Below are 26,700 nucleotides of genomic sequence, written 5' to 3' on the forward strand. Positions count from 1 at the left end.
TTTGCGCAGACAGCTCGTTGCGTGTGTACGGGCCTTCGCTCCGCTATAAATTCACTTACACCTGAACAGAACACTGTTCGAAATACGTTGGTGGTCAGATGCAACAGTTCAACCAGAAGGTCTGGTTAGCATCTTGATTAACGTTCAGGCGTGCATTTTTCGCTGTTTTTCCACATTTTTGTCCAAGCCCTGTAATTTTACCGACACACTGACGAAGAGACATCTATCGGTGCCTTCGGTAGACCAGGGTACAAAGCCTGTCTTTCTTGATGTGCTAGTACGTTTTGGAGTCTCTACTCATTTCAGATCTTTGAGTAGTTTACATCAAAAAGTTGAGAACACATGTGGGGTTGTTTATGTTTTTGTTTCATATGAAATCAGAAAGAAGAGGAGTTAACTAACAAAGTTTTGCAGGTATTATTTGAATTTGCTATTATGTATTAATCTCACATTGTTTGTACCTGTAGTGAACTATGTTTCCGGAAATGTGTTAATTAGTTTTAATGGCATCAACTTTTAAAATAGCAAAACATGGTTTTTACGGTCACGAAATACTAACCAGTGATTTATACGATGTATGTGAATCATCAGATGTGTGTCAGCGTTTTACATACATGTGTCACGTAATAACTCCTTATCATATATACATGCAGTTTTAAGTGTCACATCTATTTATAAGTTTGCGGGATAGTAGAGACCTGTAGTGACACCAGCACTTATATTTTTTTGCAAACTTTGCCTCGTCCACCTTCTGGACATTTGACATAGAACATCATTTAAGATGCGACAGCAGAAGAAACAATGTTGTTGACAGTGGCTGGACAGAACATACTGATGGCCGCTTAGCCTTCAGAGTTCTACCAATTTGTAACTAGGAAGTCATGCAACCAACAAATATTGGACAAATAGTACACACAGGTACACCAAGGATAAAAGCATATCCTGTTTCAGATATCAGATATATGTAGGATAAGAACAGTTGCCATCAGAGAAAGTCTAAAATAGTAGAGTAGAAATCTCTGATTTGCTGATCGTATTTGGTTATAGTAATAGGTACACCATAATTTCCACACAGATATGATTAGAGAATAAATCAAAACCAGACATTTATTTAACTCTTCCTAGATACTCTTTGTACAGTGTATATAAGATAACCAATCTTTACAGCTCACATACATGATATTGCACTGATTACTGTGTCATGTTCATGGTTTATGTGTCAACTGCTAAGGCCGCTACACCGGCTCCTCCATTTTTGAAATTGGGAGTACCGTGAATGGAAGTTCTGCCAGCCTGTGTGACAACTGTTGTTTCACTCTATTTTCAATGTGTGTCCACCCCTCTGGAGAGCCTTGTAGGGCCTTGTGTATATTGGCTGCAAGGGAGGTTGTACACAATCAGCTCTAGCCAGATTTGTGATATCAACTGCAACTCTTCAAGTACAAAGACTTTTTGTCCCCTTAATTCTGTGCCATCCTATTCTGTAGCAGTTGATTGAACTCTGTCATGGCCTTTAGGGTTGGAAGGTGCTGTGGCTTAGTGGAGACAAACATGGTGGGAAGTTGTAATTGTTCTCAAATCACTAGCCATGCTGTGGAGCAGTGCAGGTCCTCTTGTACTGCTGTCCATAGCCCTAACAGCATTAATGGTAGTGAATTGGTTTACTGGCTGTCATTACACATTAGAGCTATTTTGATGGATTTGTGGTACCTTTCTACCATCCTGATATTCATGAGATAGTGGCCGGTGGTTCTGAGGTGGTTTCAGCTACATTGGTGTTGAAGTTTGTGGAATAACTGAGACTGTAATTGCCTCCTGCATTCAGTTGTTATTGTTTGAAAAACTGCAAATCTTGAAATCCAGCTAATGATAAGGACTCTGGCTACTGCCTTGCCCAAATTGTCTGTGATGGTAATCGCATCTGGCCATCACTGTTGCAGCAAGTGCCTGTGTTGGCTCGAGATTGGTAGCGGCCCTACCAGCTCCACAGACAAACGTGTTTAAAATAAGCTGTTGATGTTTCTATGATGTCTAATGGCCAAGCCACAAAAGAATTAAAGAGGTTAGCTGCCATTCGGCATTCATTTATATCAATGGGGTACAAGTTGAAAATTGGTGCCAGACTGGGATTCGAACCCAGGTCTCCTGCTTACTAGGTGGATACAATGACCACTATGCCATTGGGACACAGTGGGCACCACAACTGCACAGACTACTGTAGCCAGAAGGTACTTTGTGTTTGCATGTTCTCATTGCTGTTGATGACAATGTTTGTTCTGGGAAGTCTTATGAAATATGTGAAAAGAAAGGCCTCCATGCAGTGGAACCACCTCCACTAGCGGCACAAGTCACGTGTTGTTGAGATCAATTGAGAGGTGGAACTTACAGAGAAAGTCAGCACCTATAATTAGCTCCATGATGTCGGTGAATGTATGAAGTGTCACGAAAATATCTTGTGCATACTGAGGTCCAGTTCCATGTACTTCCTTCCATATATGTGAATAGATGAGTTGTTAGGTGCTGTCATTATGTGTGCTGTCAACGTATTCTCTGCCTATGCCTGTGTTAAGGCAATACAGTGAGGTCTGACCCTGTGTTCACCAGGAATTTGCTTAGAAGAACTTGATATGTTGTCAGCCACAAAAAATTGGTGTAAGCACCGCTGTGCCACCTGTGTGACACTGACTAACTGTGAATTGTTTGCCATATGCAGTTTTGTGGCTGATGGGGTAGCTGTGTCTTCTGCCAAGACAGCTTGGGTATAGGTGAGTGGTTGTTGTGAAGGATGTTTCGTGGACATATTCATGCATGGTCCAACCAGTTGCACTCTGCGGCCGTATGTATGAACGAATGTTTCCTTTAAAACTGTCATGATAGTCACGCCCCCCCGCCCCCCAGAAGGGGGTTAGAATGAAAGGCAGAGACAACTACTTTGGTGCTGGTGATTGTCAAAGGCATACATTAATGGCCATCTGTGGCATATGAATGCCGAAAAGGTGCTACACTTTTTTTTTTTTTTTTTGCTGATCATAGCAGACCAATTATTAAATTCTTCTGGTTCCTTTGGTTCCTTGTCATTGCGATTCTGTGGTGAAGATTTGCCACACCACCTGCAGGGTGCTCTTGGTGTTGCTTCTTGCAACTGTTTTTATTTGGAGCTGCTAACAGTACATTCAACTCATGCATGCTTTTTTTCTGTTGATCCTGTGTTGCTGTGTGTGCTTCTGTAGGCATGTGTGTTCTTGGCCCGGTGGGCTGATGCATCTTAATCATGGGCATTATCGATCTGCTTGCTATGTTGTCATTTGCTGCTGCACTGGAAACACTGTTTTACAGGGTGTTTGAAATGGCATCAGCATTATCTTCCAGCATGCTTAAAGGTGTGTGCTGCGAAAACTGTCTGTATGCTACTCGATAGGTGTTTAAGCCACAATGTGCAAATAGAATATTCTGGTAACAACTGTGTGCCACGCAGTGATTTAAGGTCAGTCAAAAACTGTTTGGGGAACCTGTCCCCCCCCCCCCCCCCCCCCCCCAATTGTTCTTCACCTAGTAACTTTTGAAGACACAGTTCAGCTGACTGTGAAATTTGATAATATACAATCATTTAATGTTATGTAGCACTGAGTTTGTAACACCTCTTCATCATGCGACAATTTAAGTTTCATTTAATACCCAACCAAAAAGCTTAGGCTGTTTTTTAAAAGAATGTATAAAACTGCGAAACCTCTCATGCATTGGCCTTATCATTGGTTGAAGTAAAATTATTGCCACTCTCTTATCAGATTGTAAAGAATATACACTCCATTAAAATGTGCCACACCAAACTGCACATGAAACAGACTGTGCAAACAGGTGGATGCTATGAGCAAAGTAGAAAGCCATATGTAAGGGGAATTGTCTGAGCTAGAGAAATGTGACTGCATTGTGTGTCTGCGACTGGAATGAGAAATGCCCTGCCAAGATAATTAATTTTGCCGTCCACAGCTTCTTGTCTTTCACCTAAGCTACTTTTTCTTCCACTAGTGTGTAACCTTCAGGTTCAATAATTATACAGCAGCCCACAAGGTAATTGTTCGATGTACAGCTGTATCACTCTTGTAGGCTCTCTCTCAGGTGCTGCACCAACTTGATTGTATCTTTTATTTCTGTGTTGGCTTAAACCCAGCGGAAAGCAACCTTATTCACTTGATACTGTAGTGGGAGAATGAAATCTTGTGTGTTCTGAACAATTTTTTGGGCAGGGACATTTGCTGAAGTAAATTGGATACGATGAGAAACTTTTTCCTTTGGTCACAACTTCACTGCTCCAGTGCTCTGAGAGCTGCGTGGAACTTGGCATTGTAGGTGCGGAAGTATGTCACTAGTTGATTGCAAAGAGACTTTCTGTGTTTTGATCTTCACACATTATGTTGTTCATTTAAAACTTTATGATTCAAGGATCTTGAAATCAAACTGAAGTTTTTATTTTATTTATTTATTTATTTATTTATTTTTTTTTAATAAGCCAAATGCTTCAGAGGAAACTTAAGTATGAGATTTATTACTAGCTTGGTATAGAATATTTGCTACACTCATTTTTAAATGACAACTCTTTGTATAAATTCCAAAAGACCTTGTTTCTCATGGATGACTACCAGGGTTGCCACAAATTCTGGAAATAAGAGAAATTAGGGAATTTCAGACATGTCAGGGAAATTTGAGAAAAACACTGCAAAAATCTCCTTTCGGAGTAGATGAAATGGTTGTTTACTGAGATGTCATGCACCATTGCAGGCTTGGCACAGCTGAGTATGTGTGCTGCTTCCCTAATCCCTCATTCTTACTGCTTCTCCCCTTCTTACCATTCCCCTCAGTTTACGATCAGTGCTGCCACCATTTCTTACCAGTAGCCTAGCAGCTGCCGACGAGAGGCAGCGAGGCGTGGGGAATGGTTTTGTTTGGATGTGATTGTCAGAGATTGTTGATGCAGCGTCTAGAGACAGTGGTTGTGTGCATGAGTTGTCTGAGTTACTGTGAACGTGTATGTGCTCTCTCTTTCTGACAAAGGCTTGTGCTTTCATTTCCTGTCAAAGTGTATGGCCGAAAATTTAGTTGTGAGAGTGTGATTGTCTTTTCTACGTGCCTGTCTGCGGCTCAGTGATCATCATTACAATGAGTTGCTGCCTATTCTAATTAGTGTTGCTTCTCAGAGTATTTGCACCAAGTTATCTGGTCTATGTATTGATCACCGCAGTCTCCTTTCATCAGCACGATGTCTCTGACACATGAGTAACTGGCCACATGATTGGTCTACCATGACATGCCAAAACCGCAGGCCATTTCTGTGGGTATCTCTAATGGATTGGGCCTACTGATCTACAGCACATCGTTTCCCACTAATGTGCAAGCCCTGCCCATTGGATCTAGTCTCACCGATCTGCCTGCAGGCTGGGTCTGTTTGTGTGTGGATAATGCGGTGGATTTTCATAATTTATCGATGGGCCCAGGACTGCTGTGCTCCTTGGCAGGCCAGATCCCACAGGTGATGGATTTCAGGAATTGCGACTGTCTCACCACAAGTCCGTTGTACAGTGTGGCATTTCATAGACATTTTATTTATTCTAGTACATTTTGGCACTTCAAAAATAGTTTATATATCAGAAAGTATGGACAAAAAGAAGAAGAAAATTGTGGCAGTCGCAGGCGGTTTGTACTCATATATTTCTCAAAAGAAATATCACATAATACCGGTAAAATAATAGACATAACACAGTGGCTAATAACTGACAATAATGAACATAGAACCATCATTTTATTGGTGGTCACCTATAGTGTTGGTTTACACAACTCTTCCCTGCCTTATACTTTACTTTCAAGAGACCTAATTTTTTCTGAGGTTATTTCTGAAATCAGTGAATGTATTTTAGTCTTTCTTGCAACTCCAAGGAAATGTGTGTTTTTGTCACCAATTGTGCTTTGTTTTATTGAAATACAATAATAATAATATTGGTTTTAATGAAACACGTATACCATTTGGCTTGCTTCTCCATCTAAAAACAGTTCATTACAAAAGATGTGATGTTAGTACTACTTTTGAGATCTCAAAATTTATCAGGGAAAAATGCTAAAACTTGTCTGGAAAGCAGGGAAATATTAGGGAGTTTCACTTGGGGAAACTTGTGGCAACCCTGACTACTGAAAGTTACTCCGTGGGTGGGGAGGGCTTTGATATGTTATGCTTGTGCCTAGAGTATAGAATACATTTAGTTTGTTTGTTACACTAAGAGAATTTATCACCTGATCTGAAGTGGCAGCTCACAACCCTCGGCATAGTGGAAGGAAATGAGACTAGTCCTAAATGACACTGTGGCCAGCCCAATGATCTTAAAGTAGACTGTATCTAAAACTTTTAGGTATAATGGCCTAGATGACCTGTAAATGAAGTTCTCCATCATTTTTCTTTTCATTTGCTCTTTTATCTTTGCGCCCACTGCTCAGGGGTAAGTATTCAAAGATTTGAACTGCCATGACCACATCCCAATATGAATGTCTGCCAGATAGAGCAGTGACTGAAAGCCACCAAGATGGTTACTGAGCAAGACAAACTAAATGCTACAGCCAGCTTGTTTTGTCTGAACATTCAGACAGCATCCATGAGTGGGTGAATCAAATTACCAACTTCAACAGTCATGTTTCTGAAATATCTATTCCACAGTACAATAGGTCCTAGTTATTTCGAAATCAGATAAACCAAAGATGTTGTTAACCAGAACTAGCTGTTTGGTCCCTGCCAAATTACATCAAAAAATCTACCACTTTAACTGAATTTCAAATAATTCATACTAAAAGCTAAAATTTGGCCTCCACTGTACATGTTCCATATCTTATTCTTTGTCTAGACCAAATAAGTACGTACATATGTAGTGCTGTGCATTATGGTATTTTCTATTATGCATTTCATGTAATTATTCTTGATAATGTACTTACTGAAATTTCATAGCAGTGGTCAGACCGCTTGATTACTGCTCATATATCACGTCCACAGCATAAGACACAAGGGCGGGGAAAGAGAAGCGTCGGTCAACAGATTGTTCACAGTGAACGACACTCAACAATCCAGAGAGCTCTGTGTGTTTGTTTGCAAATGGTGAATGTGTTTTTCCTTTCGCTCCATCACTTGCAAAAAGCAGCTGGAACAGAACCGAGCTCATAGTCAAACTATCTGACAGATTGAAACTGTGTGCCTGATCGAGACTCAGATTCCTCGGAACCTTTGCTTTTTGCAGGGTATTGGTCCCAAGTTTGAGTCTCCATCTGGCACATCATTTTAATCTACCAGGAAGTTTCATATCAGCACACATTCTGCTGCAGATTGAAAATTACATTCTGGAAACATCCCCCAGCCTGTGGCTAATCCATGTCTCTGCTATATCCTTTCTTCGAGGAGTGCTAATCGTGCAAATTTCTCAAGATAGCTTCTGTGAAGTTTGGAAGTTAAGGGATGAGGCACTGGCAGAAGTGAAGCTGTGAGGACAAGTTGTGAGTCATGCTTGGGTAGGTCAGCCAGTAGAGCACTTGCCCATGAAGGGCAAAGGTCCTTAGTTTGAGTGTCGGTCTGGCACACAGTTTTAATCTGCCACTGAGTTTCATATCAGTGACACTCCATTGCAGAGTGAAAATTTCATTCTGGAGCTCATAATTCCCTGACGTTAAAACAAAAGCAGCAAATTCTGCATATGATTGATGGCGGAGAGAAGACTAAAACACAGGGTGCAAAACACTTTCCGATCCTGAAGCCTACTCTCTCATCAATAATAAGTCAGCAGATAGAGGCAAATATGGCAAGCTTTCATTTAGCAGCAATAGTGAGCGCATGAGGCCAGCCGAATATGAAGTAGTGGAGGATTGGCTGTTTGAATGGTTCCAATACATGAGCTCAAAGGAAATTCTGTTGTATAGTCCTTTGCTTCAAGGAAAGGCTCATGGGAATTGCCTAGAAGAAGGAAATTTCTAGGTTTTTGTGTTCCGAGGGCTAGCTGTGGCATTCTCAGAAGAGGCATAAAATCATTGCTGTCAGTGACTGTGGAAAGCGCACAGAGTAAATGAGGAAGATGCCAGTGAGTGAATGTGGGAATTTCAGTCTAAGCCCTGTCATTTGTATCACCGAAGGGATGTGTTTAATATGGTCAAAGCCGATATTTTCTATAACTTGGTTCCTGAAAATAACAATACTTGCCAAGGGCGAAAAATGTCTTGGAGGAGAACACAGCAGGGAGAGACTGATGGTGGTCTTGTAATTCAGATGGTTCTGAGAAGCTCAGACCATTAGTGATTGGAACATACGTTGCTTTAAAAATGTCAACCTATTCAATCTGTCATTGTCATGCCACTATGAGAATAACAATAAAGCTTGCACAACCAAATTTCTCTTCTAAAGCCGATTCTTGAAGGTTCAACAACAACTGATCTGTAATTTGCGAACATTGAAGTTGTCTTCTGAACTGGTAACACCATGAGCCATCTTCAGCCATTGGATCAAGGAATAATCAACTTGGTGAGGTGTAGTTACAGACTCTGACTTATTAAGGCTACCATCAGTGCAATGAAACTACAAGAAACAGTTCCACATTAGAATGTACTGCAAGCTATCCACGATATATCTGTTGGAGGGGATGAAGTTACTACAGACATCATAACTAACTGTTTTAAGAAGGCATGGACAGCAAGTAATATTGCCACTGGAATGTGAAGAGGAAACCAGTGATCCAACATTTGAAATTATTCATAATGCGGATACTACTTTGAATTCTGATGCTGCTCTTCTTCAGGCTTACAGCTGGTTGATGCCCTCTTGTACCATCAATATGGAAAAACGGATGCAGGCAGATGATAACACCTGTGCTGCTGAAGAATCAGTCATCAGTTTCGCTGATGATGCTGAAAAGAATGATAATGCTTTACTGTCATCTTTTGAGGAGGATCATGAAGATACTGTATGAAACTGCCACCCCGCATTGAAGTTACAGCTGCAATTGCTTTTCTTGGAAGATTTGCTACCAATACTGATGTCTCTGTGGCTTTTCAGACTGCTCTGAATGTGGTACCTACACAGAGTGTCGTAATATTATGACCAACTGTCTGACAAACAGCAATCAAAGATTTTTTTTTCAAATTAATGTATAGAAATAAAATATTTAATGGATAAGAATTGTTGTGAACAAAAACGGGTTCTGATTAAAACTTGGTGTGTTAAAGAACAGTACATTAAAGTGTTTCTTAAGATTATCATTTGTTGTATTACATGACACACTATTTCTTTGGGTACAGTATTGTTCCACAGTATGTATGTAATTGTACTGTTTGACAAAAAAAATAGTGACAAGCATTTGACAATATGTACATATACTTTCTCAGTTAAACAAATGCCAGGAATACTATTGTACATATATAACTTTGTTTCTTTTGTTTTTTCTTAGAGGTCAAGGAAATAGAACAACCTCATTTGTTGTTACCCATAACAAGAGAAAAAGTGAGCTCAACAATCATATATTTTCATAAAAAAAACTCATTAATTCAGACTTCATGAAACCAAACTGGCTTCTTTTCAGTCATTTTAAATTTGGTTAAACGAGGGTCTACTTCATTCGGGCGAATAGTGAAGATTGTTAGCTAAAGCATAGATCAGGGCTAGTGGCAGTCAGCGATTTGGCAGCATGTCAGTTTCCTATAGTCGCCGGATGATACTGTCACATAATCAATGAAAGGCAAGAAAATGAATTTGTTTCATCAAAATAGGAACCATTCTCTTATTTGCTGTTGTTATGAATATTTGACTGTTGTAGTTAGGTTGGGACTTGATAGCTTAAGTTGCTATGAGTGAAATGAGCAGCAGTTAAATTCATAATCTAATATTGGTCATCACAGATATTTGAATGCTTTTTATTTCGAGTATGTCACAAATTACAAGATAGTAGTTAGACTGGAATGTGTTAGTTTAGTCATGAATTTGCGAACCCAATGTATGTGAAAGTTAAAATATCTGATTGTGGTGACAGACTGATCTGTAGCATAGCTTGACGATTAAGTTGGTTTGGAATACAACAGTTTTACTCATGAAAATTAAATTGATAATATTTGTTGTCACATATATTTGTTTCTTCCATACACTCCACAAATTATCGAGGTTGTGATTAGAATATGTCGTAATAGCACAGCTTGAATTAAATTAATAATCGTAATTGTTAGAATATTTGCGTCTTTCTTCCAAATGTGTTACAGTTTCTGAGTTGTGATACAGTGACATGAGAATGTGATGATATTCCTTCGAAACATGTCATATGTCCACTGCTCTCTTATCAGCTGTGTAGACTCAGCATTAGACAGTCTTTGCATCCCATCATACCTCACAGTATGCACTTGCAATATTGCTGCACGAAATACGTAAGTACTTGACTGGTGCTTATGTAAATGCTTTTACCAGACTGCCTCTCCATTGATGGAGTCATGAGCACCATTCCTCAACTGAGTGGATCTGTGTAAGTTCAAGAACTGACCAACTGTCAAGATCATGAAAGACTTTCAGATGAAGAGGACCGTGTCTTGCAGTATTATCAAGAAGAGATCATGACCGTATTGTTGAATACTGTAAAACATTCTACCTGACCAGTGCAAGTGTGGGAAGACTTTGTTAGAATATCTGGGAGAGACATAATGTTCCACTTTAATGCTGGAATGTGAAATCAAAATCCTTAGATTGGTGTAGCAGTTATTTATCACCCTGGCAAAACATTTTGCTCAAACTGCCTCGCTGGAATTGCAACCGATGAACTGGCTTCCCATCAACACCAAACAGTTGCTTGGAGGGGCAAAAGGGACTTGAGTCCAGCCTTTAATGAAATTTGTAACTGTCCATTTGCCATGTGGCAGCTGTATTTGGCTTTGCCTTTGCTATGTATTACTGCACCAGCTCAAACAATATGCTGCAGTAAACATCAAGAATGCCAAGGGTATCTTTCTTGAACTTTGTACCTTACACTACTGGCCATTAAAATTGCTACACCAAGAAGAAATGCAGATGATAAACGGGTATTCCTTGGACAAATATATTATACTAGAACTGACATGTGATTACATTTTCACGCAATTTGGGTCCATAGATTCTGAGAAATCAACACCCAGAACAACCACCTCTGGCCGCAATAACAGCCTTGATATGCCTGGGCATTGAGTCAAACAGAGCTTGGATGGCGTGTACAGGTACAGCTGCCCATGCAGGTTCAACACGATACCACAGTTCATCAAGAGTAGTTACTGGCGTATTGTGATGAGCCGGTTGCTTGGCCACTATTGACCAGACATTTTCAATTGGTGAGAGATCTGGAGAATGTGCTGGTCAGGGCAGCAGTTGAACATTTTCTGTATCCAGAAAGGCCCGTACAGGACCTGCAACATGCGGTCGTGCATTCTGCTACTAAAATGTAGGGTTTTGCAGGGACTGAATGAAGGGTAGAGCCACAGGTCATAACACATCTGAAATGTAACGTCCTCTGTTCAAAGTGCCGTCAATGCAAACAAGAGGTGACCGAGACGTGTAACCAATGGCACCCCATACCATCACGCCGGGTGATATGCCAGTATGGCGATGACGAATACACACTTCCAATGTGCGTTCGCCGCGATGTCGCCAAACATGGATGTGACCATCATGATGCTGTAAACAGAACCTGGATTCATCCAAAAAAATGACGTTTTACCATTCGTGCACCCAGGTTCGTCGTTGAGTACACCATCGCAGGCACTCCTGTCTGTGATGCAGCGTCAAGGGTAACCGCAGCCACGGCCTCCGAGCTGACAGTCCATGCTGCTGCAAACGTCGTCGAACTGTTCATGCAGATGGTTGTTGTCTTGCAAACGTCCTCATCTGTTGACTCAGGGATCGAGACGTGGCTGCACGATCCGTTACAGCCATGTGGATAAGATGCCTGTCATCTCGACTGCTAGTGATACGAGGCCGTTGGGATCCAGCACAGTGTTCCGTATTACCCTCCTGAACCCACCGAATCCATATTCTGCTAACAGTCATTGGATCTCGACCAACGCGAGCAACAATGTCGCGATACGATAAACCACAATCGCGATAGGCTACAATCCCACCTTGATCAAAGTCGGAAACGTAATGGTACGCATTTCTCCTCCTTACATGAGGCATCACAACAACATTTCACCAGGCAATGGCAGTCAATTGCTGTTTGTGTATGAGAAATCGGTGGGAAACTTTCCTCATGTCAGCACGTTGTAGGTGTCGCCACCGGCGCCAACTTTGTGTTAATGCTCTTAAAAGCTGATCATTTGCATATCACAGCATCTTCTTCTTGTCAGTTAAATTTCGTGTCTGTAGCATGTCATCTTCGTGGTGTAGCAATTTTAATGGCCAGTAGTGTAATTTTGGAGACATGCAATGTCTGGGTTCATAGAAGGAAACTGTTTTAATTCTCGCTCTTAAGCCTGGAAAGTACTAAACATGTTTGAGTAGCTTTCATAACGTTGCTCTCACTAACCTGAATTAGGATAACAAACTAACTGACAGCTTCTGATGGCCATGCCAGCTTTGGCATAGTTGAGTTGTTGTTGTGACAGATGTTTCATGGAAATCTTTGTGCAATGTGCAGCGAGTTGCAGTCCTTGGCCATGTGTGTGAGCAAACATCTTGTTTTGGAACTTTCACAGTAGTCATGAGAGGGGCTGTGGGGAAGGGATACCTACTTTGGTGTTGGCGACAGTCACATAGGCAACCATTAGTGGCACTTTGTGACATTTGGGTGTTGACAATGTGCTACACCTCTTTTTTTTTTTTTTTTTTAATGGGAGGAATTTCCAAAAACACTGAAGCATATACACTGAAGAGCCAAAAAAACTGGTACACCTGCCTAATATTGTGTAGGGCCCCCACAAGCACGCAAAAGTGCTGTAACATGGTGTGGCATGGACTCGACTAATGTCTGATGTAGTGCTGGAGGGAACTGACACCGTGAATTCTGCAGGGCTGTCCATAAATCTGTAAGAGTACGAGATGGTGGGGATCTCTTCTGAACAGCACGTTGCAAGGTATCCCAGATATGTTCAATAATGTTCCTGTCTGGGGAGTTTGGTGGCCAGCGGAAGTGTTTAAACTCAGAATAGTATTCTTGGAGCTGCTCTGTAGCAGTTCTGGACATGTGGGATGTCGCATGTCGTGCTGGAATTAACTAAGTCTGTTGGAATGCACAATGGGCATGAATGGATGCAGATGATCAGGCAGGATGCTTATGCATGTGTCACTTGTCAGAGTCATATCTAGACATTTCGGGGAGCCATATCACTCCAGCTGCACACATCCAACACCATAACAGAGCCTCCACCAAATTGAACAGTCCCCTGCTGACATGCAGGGAATGGATTCATGAGGTGGTTTCCATACCTGTACACATCCATCTGCTCGATACAATTTGAAACAAGACTCATACGATTAGTCATCAACAGTCCTATATCGGTGTTGACGGGTCCAGATGAGGCATAAAGCTTTGTGTCGTGCAGTCGTCAAGAGTACACAAGTGGGCCTTCGGCTACAAAATCCCATATCAATGATGTTACGTTGAATGGTTCACATGCTGAAATTTGTTGATAGCTCAACATTGAAATCTGCAGCAATTTGCGAATGGTTGCACTTCTATCACATTGAACAATTCTCTTCATTAATCATTAGTCTCATTCCTGATGGATCTTATGCTGGGTGCAGCGATGTCAGATACTTGATGTTTTACCAGATTCCTGATATTCATGGTTGTTGTTGTTGTTGTTGTTGTTGTCGTCGTCGTTGTCTTCAGTCCTGAGACTGGTTTGATGCAGCTCTCCATGCTACTCTATCCTTTGTAACTTCATCTCCCAGTACCTACTGCAACCTACATCCTTCTGAATCTGCTTAGTGTATTCATCTCTTGGTCTCCCTCTACAATTTTTACCCTCCACGCTGCCCTCCAATACTAAATTGGTGATCCCTTGATGTATCAGAACATGTCCTACCAATCGATCCCTTCTTCTAGTCAAGTTGTGCCACAAGCTCCTCTTCTCCCCAATTCTATTCAATACCTCCTCATTAGTTATGTGATCTACCCATCTAATCTTCAGCATTCTTCTGTAGCACCACATTTCGAAAGCTTCTATTCTCTTCTTGTCTAAACTATTTATCATCCACGTTTCAATTCCATACATGGCTACACTCCATACAAGTACTTTCGGAAACGACTTCCTGACATTTAAATCTATACTCGATGTTAACAAATTTTTCCTCTTCAGAAAAACTTTCCTTGCCATTGCCAGTCTACATTTTATATCCTCTCTACTTCAACCATAATCAGTTATTTTGCTCCCCAAATAGCAAAACTCCTTTACTACTTTAAGTGTCTCATTTCCTAATCTAATTCCCTCACCGTCACCCGACTTAATTCGACTACATTCCATTATCCTCGTTTTGCTGTTGTTGATGTTCATCTTATACCCTCCTTTCAAGACACTGTCCATTCCGCTCAACTGCTCTACCAGGTCCTTTGCTGTCTCTGACAGAATTACAATGTCATCGGCGAACCCCAAAGTTTTTATTTCTTCTCCATGGATTTTAATTCCTACTCCAAGTGTTTCTTTTGTTTGCTTTACTGTTTGCTCAATATACAGATTGAATAACATCGGGGATAGGCTAAAACCCTGTCTCACTCCCTTCCCAACCGCTGCTTCCCTTTCATGTCCCTCGACTCTTATAACTGCCATCTGGTTTCTGTACAAATTGTAAATAGCCTTTTGCTCCCTGTATTTTACCCCTGCCACCTTCAGAATTTGAAAGAGAGTATTCCAATCAACATTGTCAAAAGCTTTCTTTAAGTCTACAAATGCTAGAAATGTTGGTTTGCCTTTCCTTAATCTTTCTTCTAAGATAAGACGTAGGGTCAGTATTGCCTCACGTGTTCCAACATTTCTCCGGAATCAAAACTGATCTTCCCTGAGGTTGGCTTCTATCAGTTTTTCCATTCGTCTGCAAAGAATTTGCGTTAGTACTTAGCAGCTGTGACTTATTAAACTGATAGTTCGGTAATTTTCACATCTGTCAAGACCTGCTTTCTTTGGGATTGGAATTATTATATTCTTCTTGAAGTCTGAGGGTATTTCGCCTGTCTCATACATCTTGCTCACCAGATGGTAGAGTTTTGTCAGGACTGGCTCTCCCAAGGCTGTCAGTAGTTCTAATGGAAAGTTGTCTACTCCTGGGGCCTTGTTTCGACTCAGGTCTTTCACTGCTCTGTCAAACTCTTCACGCAGTATCATATCTCCCATTTCATCTTCATCTACATCCTCTTCCATTTCCATGATATTGTCCTCAAGTACATCGCCCTTGTGTAGACCCTCTATATACTCCTTCCACCTTTCTGCTTTCCCTTCTTTGCTTAGAACTGGGTTTCCATCAAAGCTCTTGATATTCATGCAAGTGGTTCTCCTTTCTCCAAAGGTCTCTTTAATTTTCCTGTAGGCAGTATCTATCTTACCCCTAGTGAGATAAGCCTCTACATCCTTACATTTGTCCTCTGGCCATCCCTGCTTAGCTATTTTGCACTTCCTGTTGATCTCATTTTTGAGACGTTTGTATTCCTTTTTGCCTGCTTCATTTACTGCATTTTTATATTTTCTCCTTTCATCAATTAAATTCAATACTTCTTCTGTTACCCAAGGATTTCTACTAGCCCTCGTCCTTTTACCTACTTGATCCTCTGCTGCCTTCACTACTTCATCCCTCAAAGCTACCCATTCTTCTTCTACTGTAGTTATTTCCCCCATACCTGTCAATTGCTCCCTTATGCTCTCCCTGAATCTCTGTACAACCTCTGGTTCTTTTAGTTTATCCAGGTCCCATCTCCTTAAATTCCCACCTTTTTGCAGTTTCTTCAGTTTTAATCTACAGGTCATAACCAATAGATTGTGGTCAGAGTCCACATCTGCCCCTGGAAATGTCTTACAATTTAAAACCTGGTTCCTAAATCTCTGTCTTACCATTATATAATCTATCTGATACCTTTTAGTATCTCCAGGGTTCTTCCATGCATACAACCTTCTTTCATGATTCTTGAACCAAGTGTTAGCTATGATTAAGTTATACTCTGCGCAAAATATTCATGGTACACTCATGAAATGGTTGTACAGGAAACTCCCCACTTCATCGCTACTTCAGAGATGCTGTGTCCTACTGCTCATGTGCTGACTGTAACACCATGTTCAGACTCACTTAAATCTTGATAATCTGCCATTGTAGCAGCAGTAACCGATCGAACAATTGTGCCACACACTTGTTGTCTTATACAGGCATTGCTGCTCACAGCACCATATTTTGAGGCCCCTCCATGAGGGGAGTGCCTGTGTTCCCCTGCCAGTGTGCGTAAATTGTAATGCGCAGCATCCTCCATGCTCACCAGCATGCCTGGTGTATGTGAAAGAATGACGGATTCAAGAGTACAAGACCTTAGATTGACTTACCTAAACTGAGGCTTGTCGAAAGTATGCCGGCTCCATCCTGTGCCTATAACTTCTACTTTTGCTTCAGTTACGTCCATTCCTCCCTCCTACCCCCTCCTCTTCCCAGCCTTCCCCCATTTGCCCCACACCTTTCGCCTCACCCTCACTCTCCCACTCCTCCTCCCCCTCCCCGTCAGTACCCTTTGGGTGCCGCTCCCCCTCTCCTGCCAGAGAAGCACTCCATTTCTTCAGCAGCCGCTTGTACTGGAGCTCCCTCCCAGCACTCCTCTTCCCCGCCCCCTCCCCCCCTCCCCCCGGAAAGGCAATCTGTAGCTCCACATTTGCCGTGCGATCCATGGCCAGTGGGTGCCAAGATTGCCAGGTGTAATTCCATGACTGACCTCGCTGCAGTCTGCCCTTCTCTTCCTTCACAAGAGAAGAAGCAGAAACACAAGGACAAGGGCAAGGCCCCTCCAGTACCCCCTGAGGTGCCACCTTCCCCTCCTCCAGCCAATGAACTAACAGAGTCTGACCCCACCTATATAGCCATTACCGCATCTAAGGATGGGGTAATGTCCATCGGTGACGGATGGCAACTTGGCGGCATGACCGGCAGCGGTCCGTTCACTTTCCATTTGGACTCCAGCTTGAGAATCCTCCAGTGGAATTGTAATGGCTATTTGTGTCACCTCCCAGAGTTGCAGCCCCTTCTTTCCTCCTCCTCTGCTGCTTGCATTGCTTTCCAGGAGATCCATTTGATCAGTTCTTACTCACCCACCCTTCATGGGTTCCGCGCTTTCTGTCGAAACCGAATTGGCCCCTTGTGGGCTTCTGTTGGTGTTTGCACCTTGATCCGCATGGACATTGTTAGTAAATGGGATCCCCTCCATACCACTCTGGAAGCCTTTGCTGTCAGGGCCCACAACCCTTGCCCTAACCACCCTTCTTCAACAACTCCCTTCTCCCTTCCTGCTTCTAGGGGACTTTAATGCCTACGACCCTCTTTGGCAGGACAGTTGAAGCTGTTCTGGCAGGGCTTGACCTCTGTCTCCTAAATACCGGTGCTCCCACACACTTAAGTGTGGCACATGGCACTTTCTCTGCCAATGACCTCTCCATCTACAGTCACAGCCTTCTTCCCTCCATTCAGTGGGGTGTCCACGATGACTTATGTGACAGCGATCGTTACCCGATTGTTTTGATCTTCCTTCAGTACATCTCGCTCCGTCACCCTCCCAGGTGCGCCTTCTCTAAAGCTGATTGGTGTGCCTTCTCTTCTGCTACCATCCCCCCTGTACTACCACACAGTAGTATTGGCGAGTCTCCACAGACTTTGGCTGCAGCCATTCTTTCTGCAGCTGTTTTAGCCATCCCTTCTTCCTTGGGTTCCTCCCATTGGAAGATGGTGCCTTGGTGGACTCCGGAAATTGCTGCAGTCATAAAAGACCGCCGCTGAGCTCTTCAACACTTCATGCGACACCCTTCTTTTGCTTTCCTGCTGGTCTTCAAATGATTCTGCACCCGTGCCCATTACCTAATCGAATTTCAGAAATGGATTTGCTGGGAATGATATGTGGCTGCCATAGGACCGCAGACCCCCTCTTCACAACTCTGGGCAAAACTCATGTGAATATTTGGCCATCGTCCTCCCACCGAGGTTGCAGGAGTTTCTGTGCAAGGTGTTGTCCTTGCCCACTCGGACTTTGTCGCAGAGCATTTCACTCAACACTTTGCCCAAGCCTCTGCATCGACTCGGTATCCGCCCATGTTCCTCCTCCTGAAAGAGCCCTCGGAACGACTGCCTTTGTCTTTCATTTCTCGATGCTTGGAGCCTTATAATGACCCATTTAGTGAGTGGGAATTCGCCAGCGTCCTCGCCCTTTGTCCCAACACGGCTCCTAGACCAAATCGGATACATAACCAAATGCTCCAACACTTATCGGTGGCCGGCCATCGTCGTATACTGACCCTTTTCAACCATCTGTGGAGTGAGGGGGTATTTCCTATCCAGTGGTAGGAAAGTATTGTTATTCTGGTGTTGAAGCCTGGAAAGCCACCTCTTCAGTTGGATAGCTACTGTCCAATTAGCCTTACCAACACCCTCTGCAAGATCCTTGAATGCTTGGTGAGTTGGGGCTGTTTTGGATCCATGAGTCCCTCAACATTTTGATATTGACTCAAGGTGGTTTTCACTGTGCCCGCATCTCGTGGTCGTGCGGTAGCGTTCTCGCTTCCCACGCCCGGGTTCCCGGGTTCGATTCCCGGCGGGGTCGGGGATTTTCTCTGCCTCGTGATGGCTGGGTGTTGTGTGCTGTCCTTAGGTTAGTTAGGTTTAAGTAGTTCTAAGTTCTAGGGGACTTATGACCACAGCAGTTGAGTCCCATAGTGCTCAGAGCCATTTTTGGTTTTCACTGTGGCCGCTCTATGGTGGATAACTCAGTCCACCTGGAGTCTGCTATCTATCTGGTCGGCTTTTGCCCATTGGCAACACCTCATTGCAACAGATATGATTAAATGAAAAACAGTGTGATTTGTAATAATTTGTCATGAACAGAGCAAGAATTCACAGATATGTTCATCAGATACTGAAATGAAGGTAGTGTGCCTGATGACTAAGATCAGTCTTAAGATTCAGTGACCACCCTTCAAGGATTAGTGAAACAAAATATTACTGCTTCACACATAAAAATTATTAGTTTGATTGACAAATTAAAAATAGAAATATATTTATACATGTAGAAAATGGAATTAAAATTTCGACTATGTAAAAAAGGTCTTAGCCTGTTATGAAGTTTGTGGTGACCTGCGGATGAACTTGCTAACCTATGTTGCACACTTCGATTCCTTGTTGTCGTCCAGGACTTTTACAGAGGCAGTGCAAAATGATTCGTAAAGGATTTATTCTTCAAAAAATATGTTGTAAGAATACTTTGAAAGTCAATAATCTATCTTCTACTGTACACACATTATCCAAGGGCCTTGATATTACTACAATCACACACCCACATTTTTTCTGTTAACTATTATTTCTGCTTAACAACAGATTCCAGTTTAGTATGAATGCCAACAACAACAACATGATACATTACTAAAGAAGACTGAAACTGAGTGGTGTCAGGAGTAGGTAAAAAAAAGAAAGAAAGAAAAGGTAGGGTCTATTAATCGTTGGCAGTTCAAATGTAAGGCAAAGACTGTACCTCTTAGGGAAATGGCAGCAAGGGACAGGAAAGGACACCAGGTGCACTCAGTGTGTACCTGGTGGGCAGCCATTGAGGGAAAAGGTTGCAACCAGCTGCAGATCGTGGTGCACATTGGAACAAATGATGCCTCTCATGTGGGCTCTGAAGTCGTGCTTGGGTTATTCCAGCTACTGGCAGGGAAGGTTGAGAAGACCAGCATAATGCGTGGAGTTTCAACAAAGCTCACAATTTGCAGCATTGTCCCCAGAACTGATCATTTCTGTGACAAGCTTGTCTGTGACTTCCTGGACTTGCGCCATTGGGTTGAGAACTGTAGGGTCCTCCTAAATAAGTCAGATGTGTACTACACGTCAGAGGCTACTTCTCAGGTAGCTGACTGTGTGTGTGTGGGGGGGGGGGGGGGGTTGCACATAAGGGTTTTTAGATTAAGCGACTCTCCATCCAATCCAGATAACGGTAGCTGTAGGAAACCCAGAAGTAGCAATGTAAGTTCGAAAGAACTGCCTCCTGCGGGTGACATTATTAAAATCCTAAAGGTAAATTGCCAAAGCATTCGCAACAAAGTGCCAGTGATTGAAGTGCTCAAGAAAAGCAGTGAAGCTCACACAATAGTAGGTACAGAAAGCTGGTTGAAACCTGAACTTGATAGTAGTGAGATTTTGTGGAAAATTTTAGTGTATATGGAAACGATAAGCAAATGGGAAATGGAGATGGTGTATTTGTCACAGTAGACAAGAAACACAAATCCACAGAGATAGAAATTGAAGCTGCATGTGAGATGGTTAGAGGAAGACTCAGTATCAGGAGTGGGCATAAAATGATAATCGGATCCTTCTATTGCCCCCCAGACTCATCTCCTGAAGTAACTGAAAACTTAAAGAAAACCTCAGTCCACGTGTTTGTAAATTCCACAATCATACTGTAATCATTGACTGGCTGGCTGACTGACTGACTCCATGACACTACGGTGCTCTGAGGACCTTGGCCTCCTCAATCACAGATTTCCAATCGTCTTGGTCTTCAGCACGCCTGTGCCACCACCTCACTCCCAGTGCTCTCAGGTCGGCTTCTGCATCTTCCAGCCATCTCACACATGGTTGTCCTCTCCTCCTTCTACCATCATGTGGCTAACAACCCCATATTGGAAAAAAAAAAAAATCATCATTGTTCAGCAGCCGATTCACTGAGAGAACCGGACTGTAGTCGCTGGTGGAGACTTAAATCATCCAACAATTAATTGAGAATATAACAGTTTTGTTAGTGGTGGGCATTATAAGATACCCTGTGAAGCTTTGCTAAATGCCTTCTCTGAAAACTACCTAGAACAGATAGCTAGGAATCCCACTCATGATGGGAATATATTAGGTCTGATGGCAACAACTAGACCTGACGTCTTTGAGGATGTCCACAACAAAACTGATATCACTGACCATAATGCGGTTGTGACAACAATGATTACCAAAGCACAAAAGACAACTAAAACAAACAGAAAGATATATATGTTCAGTAAACTAGATAAAAAATCAGTAGTGTCATATCTCAACAAAGAACTTGAAACTTTCAGCACAGATCAACAGCATGTAGAGCAGTGCCTCCCAACCTGGGTGTAATAAAGTGAAATTTTCTGAGGGGTACAAACTAAGTGATTTGATTCTCTTTCGGTCACAAAACTAAATTATTTTGTAAAGATCATTACTATTATCATAGTTTTTTAAGACTATAATATTGATTATATAATTTATCAGCGATTACTTTTTCTCAGTTAGTAGCATTATTGCAGTGGAGATTACAGCAGAAAATGTCCTCTGCAAGTTGTAGGTACTACCTGCAGTAGTCCAGAAATTGCTTCATTACTCACTTCAAAACATATAAATGAATTTATTGACAGCATGACACAGCGGTAACAGCATAAGGGCTACTATAATGTATATAATGTATTATTGTTATTATTATTATTATTATTATTATTATTATTGCTACTCTTAGTGACTGGTGAGAAACAAAGCGTTTCCAGCCTGAAGTCTTCCAATTTCTGCCAGTTCAGAAGTAAAGAACGCCACAATCAAGTGATTTACGAACTATAAGAAGTGCACACACTTTAACTTGGTTGATTTTAAATGGGGCTGCAGTTTGCAGGTCAAAAAGTGCCACAATGCAGAGGAATATTGCAGGAGAAGTGTGTTTTGTAACAAGTGTCTGTCTTCAATGTGGGTACAGTGAAACTTTGAATTTATGTCCTCCAATTTTACGTTTTTCATGATTCTACACCATAAATTCTTAGTGCCTGTGAAAAACCCATAAGATCAGTGCTAAAAATTCCCCGGTTTTCCATTTCTTCCTAGTAACGTTTACCCTGATTCTAAGTTCTTGCTTGACTTTGTCCTGTTGACATATGAATGACTAAACAAGTTATAAGTGGCTCAAAAGACAGATGATTTGCATCACAGGTGGTGGCAGAATTAAGGGAATATTTTAGGCCATTGTGGAGAGGGGAAATGTAAGAGAGGAAATGCTAATGTAACCCACGATTGGTGTTTGCCAAACAATTTGCAACCCTTAGCTTTACCAAGCAGCTGTGATACAACTACTGCTAGGTTGCAGCAGTAATGGAAAAGCAAAACAGTCAACACTAAGTGTTCTGGACTGAGCCAAGGGGCCCAACCACCACCTTTTCTTTTGCCACTTATAACTCAGTCTCATCTTTTTGCATGTGTTTTCAATGTATTGTATTCAACAACATTATCAATCATCAACTTTTTAAATTCAAACATTGAGTCTCAAAGAACATGGTCAGTCATAATCGAGGAAACATCACCCATTTCCTTCTAGTAAACTCTAATTGGCAGGCGACGTGTTAAGTCACCCAATAGCCAGCACAGCCATCACACCACACTAAACATATAAAAAGAGCTCACCTACTGGATGTGTGGAGAACGGTAGTGGCCCTTCAGCGATGGTAGTGCAGGTATGGGTGAAAGCATTTTGTGAAGTCCTGAAAATATATGAGAGTCACTCCAGAAGAAATGCACACTATTTTTGTAAAAATACAGTTTTCATTTTGCCTGTGTGAAAGTGTGTTGATACATCCTTCCTGCTTGTTTTCAAACGTAGTTCAACCTGTTCCCGTGGGTGGTGCCGTCACAGCATGTCTTCAAGATGGCTGCTACACTTGACGCTCGTCAGAAGCAGCATGCTGTCATAGAATTCCTGTGCTGTGAAAACGAGACAGTGGGAAACATCCACAATTGGTTGAAAAAGGTGTATGGAGATGCTGCTGTTGATTGCATTACTGTTAGTCGGTGGGCAAGCAGGTTACGTGATGAAAGCGGGCACAGCAATATTGAGGATTGTCCTCGCAGAGAGTTAACGAATTGGTGACTGCTGACAGATGCATCACAGTGAATGAATTGTCACGCTATGTTGGGAAAGGGGAAGGAAGTGTTTGCAGATTACTGAAAGTGTTGGCGTTAAAAAGGTTTGTGCCAGGTGCGTTCCCAGGATGTTGACAGTGGATCACAAAGAAACAAGAAATACGGTATGCAGCAAACTTTTGGAACAGTACGAGAGTGGTGGAGATGAATTTTTTGGAAGAATTGTGACAGGTGATGAAACATGGCTCCATCATTTTTCACCAGAGACGACGAGGCATCATGCAAATTCACAAAAAAAAAAAAAAAAAACCACCTAAACCACACCTTCTGCTGGAAAAGTTATGGCTGTGGTGTTTCTCGATTCCAAAGGACTCTTGCTTGTGGACATCATGCCAAGTGGAACCACCATAAATTTTGATGCATATGTGACGACACTGAAGAAACTTCAAGCTCGACTGAGTCGTGTTCGACCAAATCGGCAAAAGCAGGATGTTTTGCTGTTGCACGACAATGCATGGCCACATGTCAGTCAAAAAACCATGGAAGCAATCACAAAACTCAGATGGACAACACTGAAACACCCACCTTACAGTCCTGACCTGGCTCCATGCGATTATCACCTCTATGGGAAACTGAAAGACTCTCTTCATGGAACAAGGTTTGAAGATGATGACTCCCTTGTGCACGCTGCCAAACAGTGGCTCCAACAGGTTGGTCCAGAATTTTACCGTGCGGGTATACAGGCACTGGTTCCAAGATGGCATAAGGCAGTTGAGAGGTATGGAAATTATGTGCAGAAATGAAAATATTGTTCCTAAAGGATGTATCTACACACTGTAAAACTTTCAAACATGTAGAATAAAAGATGGATTTAAAAAAAGATAGTGTGCAACTTTTTGGAGTGACCCTTGTACTTTTCATGCGGATGATATGCTATGTCAGAGATGTCACATGGAAATAGAACAAGGTTTCTTGCAATAGCACATTTCAAAGTCTTTCCTGTTCAAATCTGACATGATACTGTTGCAACAACTATGTACACTATTCATGTATATACTTTGCAGCGCACCACACCATAGAATGTAAAGATTGGCAGCAGTGACAGAAGGCATGAAGCAAAACTGTAGCACATGAGGTTTCTTCAAATTTACATTTTACACAGTGTACAGAAATTCACTTAGCCAGTTTCTAATAAGCTTGTGATGTCAGTTGAAGAAGTAAACTCAACAACAGACAGCAGGGTGGAGGAGGGGGGGGGGGGAAGTGGAGGTACTAACTAATATCTAATTGCACTCTGGGGTAATGGTCTACGAAAGATTGGGAAATACTGATGTAGAGGAACTCTGGAACAAGTTTAAAAGAATAGTTGACCACTCACTGGATAATAGATATGTACCAAGTATAGTAGTCCATAATGGGAGGGAACGTCCGTGGTATACAGTCACTGTAAAAAAACTTCTATAAAGAAACAGAGATTACTGCATAATAGATGCAAAACAAAGTGTAGGGCTGTAGATAGAGAGATGGAGAATGAAATACATTTGGCTGTCAAGGGAGCAATTCAATGTCTACAGTCACAGAAGTTTTTCAAATGACATTTCACAAAATCCAAAGAAATTCTGTTCGTACATAAAAGCTGTTAGCAAATGAGATGGGAACTGAAACTGAGGGTAGCAAAGCAAAAGCTGAAATGCTTAACTCCGTTTTCAAATGTTCCTTTACAAAGGAAAACCCAGGTGAATTGCCCCAGTTTAGTCCTCGAAACACTGGAAAGATGAGTGAAATAAGTATTAATGTCAGTGGTGTTGAGAAACAACTTAAATCGTTAAAATTGAACAAAGCTCCAGGTATGCAGCTGGACAACCAGGTGGATGCAGTGTTTCTTGATAACTGGTACAATGGGATGCACTGCTCCTACGCTTATTCCCAAAAGTACAATCACGTGGGGTATCAAGTGACATTTTTGGCTGGATTGAGGACTTTTTGGTAGGGAGGACGCAGCATGTTATCTTGGATGGGCAGTCATAATCGAGGAAACGTCACCCATTTCCGGCTAGTAAACTCTTATTGGCTGCTGACTTGTTAAGTCACCCAATGCTAAATCACAGTAAGACTCAGTTTTTACGGTTTCTAACACATAATTCAACAAAACCCAACATTTCAGTTTCACAGAATGGGCATATGATCAGTGAAACTGAACAGTTAAAATTTGTAGGTGTTCAGGTAAATATTATTATGTTGTGGACAGCCCACATTCAGGATCTTGTTCGAAGACTTAATGCTGCCATTTTTATTATTCGAATGGTATCTAAAGTAAGTGATCATTTGACACAAAAATTAGCCTACTTTACTTATTTTCATTCACTTATGTCATATGGTATTGTATTTGTTGGTAACTCTTCCTATTCTAAATCAATATTTTTGGACCAGAAACAGGCGGTTCGGGCAATAAGTGGTGTAAGTTTGCGAACCTCTTGTCGGCTCCTGTTCTCTAGTCTGGGTATTTTGACATTGGCCTTTCAAAACTTGTTAACAATATCAGCTTATTCCCAAGAATAAGCAGCTATCACTTAGTTAATACTCGGCAGAAATTCAACTCTTGTGCAGAAAGGTGTGCAGTACACTGCTGCATCCATTTTCAATAAGATACCACTTGAATTCAAAAATCTTAGCAGTAATCCACGCGCTTTCAAATTAAAACTGGAGGGTCACTCCTTCTATTCTGTCGAGGAGTTCGTTGAAAAATTAAGCTGATTCTTATGTTATATTGTTGACTGCATTTACTGAACCTTATGTACACTACTGGCCATTAAAATTGCTACACCACGAAGACGAAGTGCTAAAGACGCGAATTTTAACCGACAGGAAGAAGATGCTGTGAAATGTAAATGATTAGCTTTCCAGAGCATTCGCACAAGTTTGGCGCCTGTGGCGACACCTACAACGTGCTGACACGAGGGAAGTTCCCAACTGATTTCTTATACACAAACTGCAGTTGACCGGCGTTGCCTGGTTAAACGTTGTTGCGATGCATCGTGTGAGGAGGAACAATGCATACCATCACGTTTCCGACTTTGATAAAGGTCGGATTGTAGCCTATCGCGATTGCGGATTATCGTATCGCGACATTGCTGCTCGCGTTTGTCAAGACCCAATGACTGTTAGCAGAATATGGAACTGGTGGGTTCAGGAGGGTAATACAGAACGCCGTGCTGGATTTCAATGGCCTCATGTCACTAGCAGTCGAGATGACAGGCACCTTATCCACATGGCTGTGACAGATCGTGCAGCCACGCCTCGATCCCTGAGTCAACAGATGCGGACGTTTGCAAGACAACAACCATCTGCACGAACAGTTCGACGACGTTTGCAGCAGCATGGACTATCAGCTCGGAGACCATGGCTGCGGTTACCCTTGACGCTGCATCACAGACAGGAGTGCCTGCGATGGTGTGCTCAATGACGAATCTGGGTGCACGAATGGAAAAACGCCATTTTTTCGGATGAATCCAGGTTATGTTTACAGCATCATGATGGTCGCATCCGTGTTTGGCGACATCGCAGTGTATTTGTCACCGAGATACTGGTGTGTCACTTGGCATGATAGTATGGGGTGC

The 26,700-nt window shown here is 42.1% G+C and overlaps 1 protein-coding gene across 1 annotated transcript in view; it reads left to right on the forward strand.

Moving 5' to 3' along the window:
* Positions 1–297: 297 nt before the first annotated feature.
* LOC124776318 (CCAAT/enhancer-binding protein zeta) overlaps positions 298–26,700 on the forward strand; it is a 212,404-nt gene continuing 186,001 nt past the window's right edge. Inside the window, exon 1 of the mRNA XM_047251254.1 lies at positions 298–414. The gene's annotated coding sequence lies outside the window, so the exon portion shown is untranslated. The remainder of the gene's footprint in view (positions 415–26,700) is intronic.

Source organism: Schistocerca piceifrons, chromosome 2, assembly GCF_021461385.2.
Source record: "Schistocerca piceifrons isolate TAMUIC-IGC-003096 chromosome 2, iqSchPice1.1, whole genome shotgun sequence".
Lineage (NCBI taxonomy): Eukaryota > Metazoa > Arthropoda > Insecta > Orthoptera > Acrididae > Schistocerca > Schistocerca piceifrons.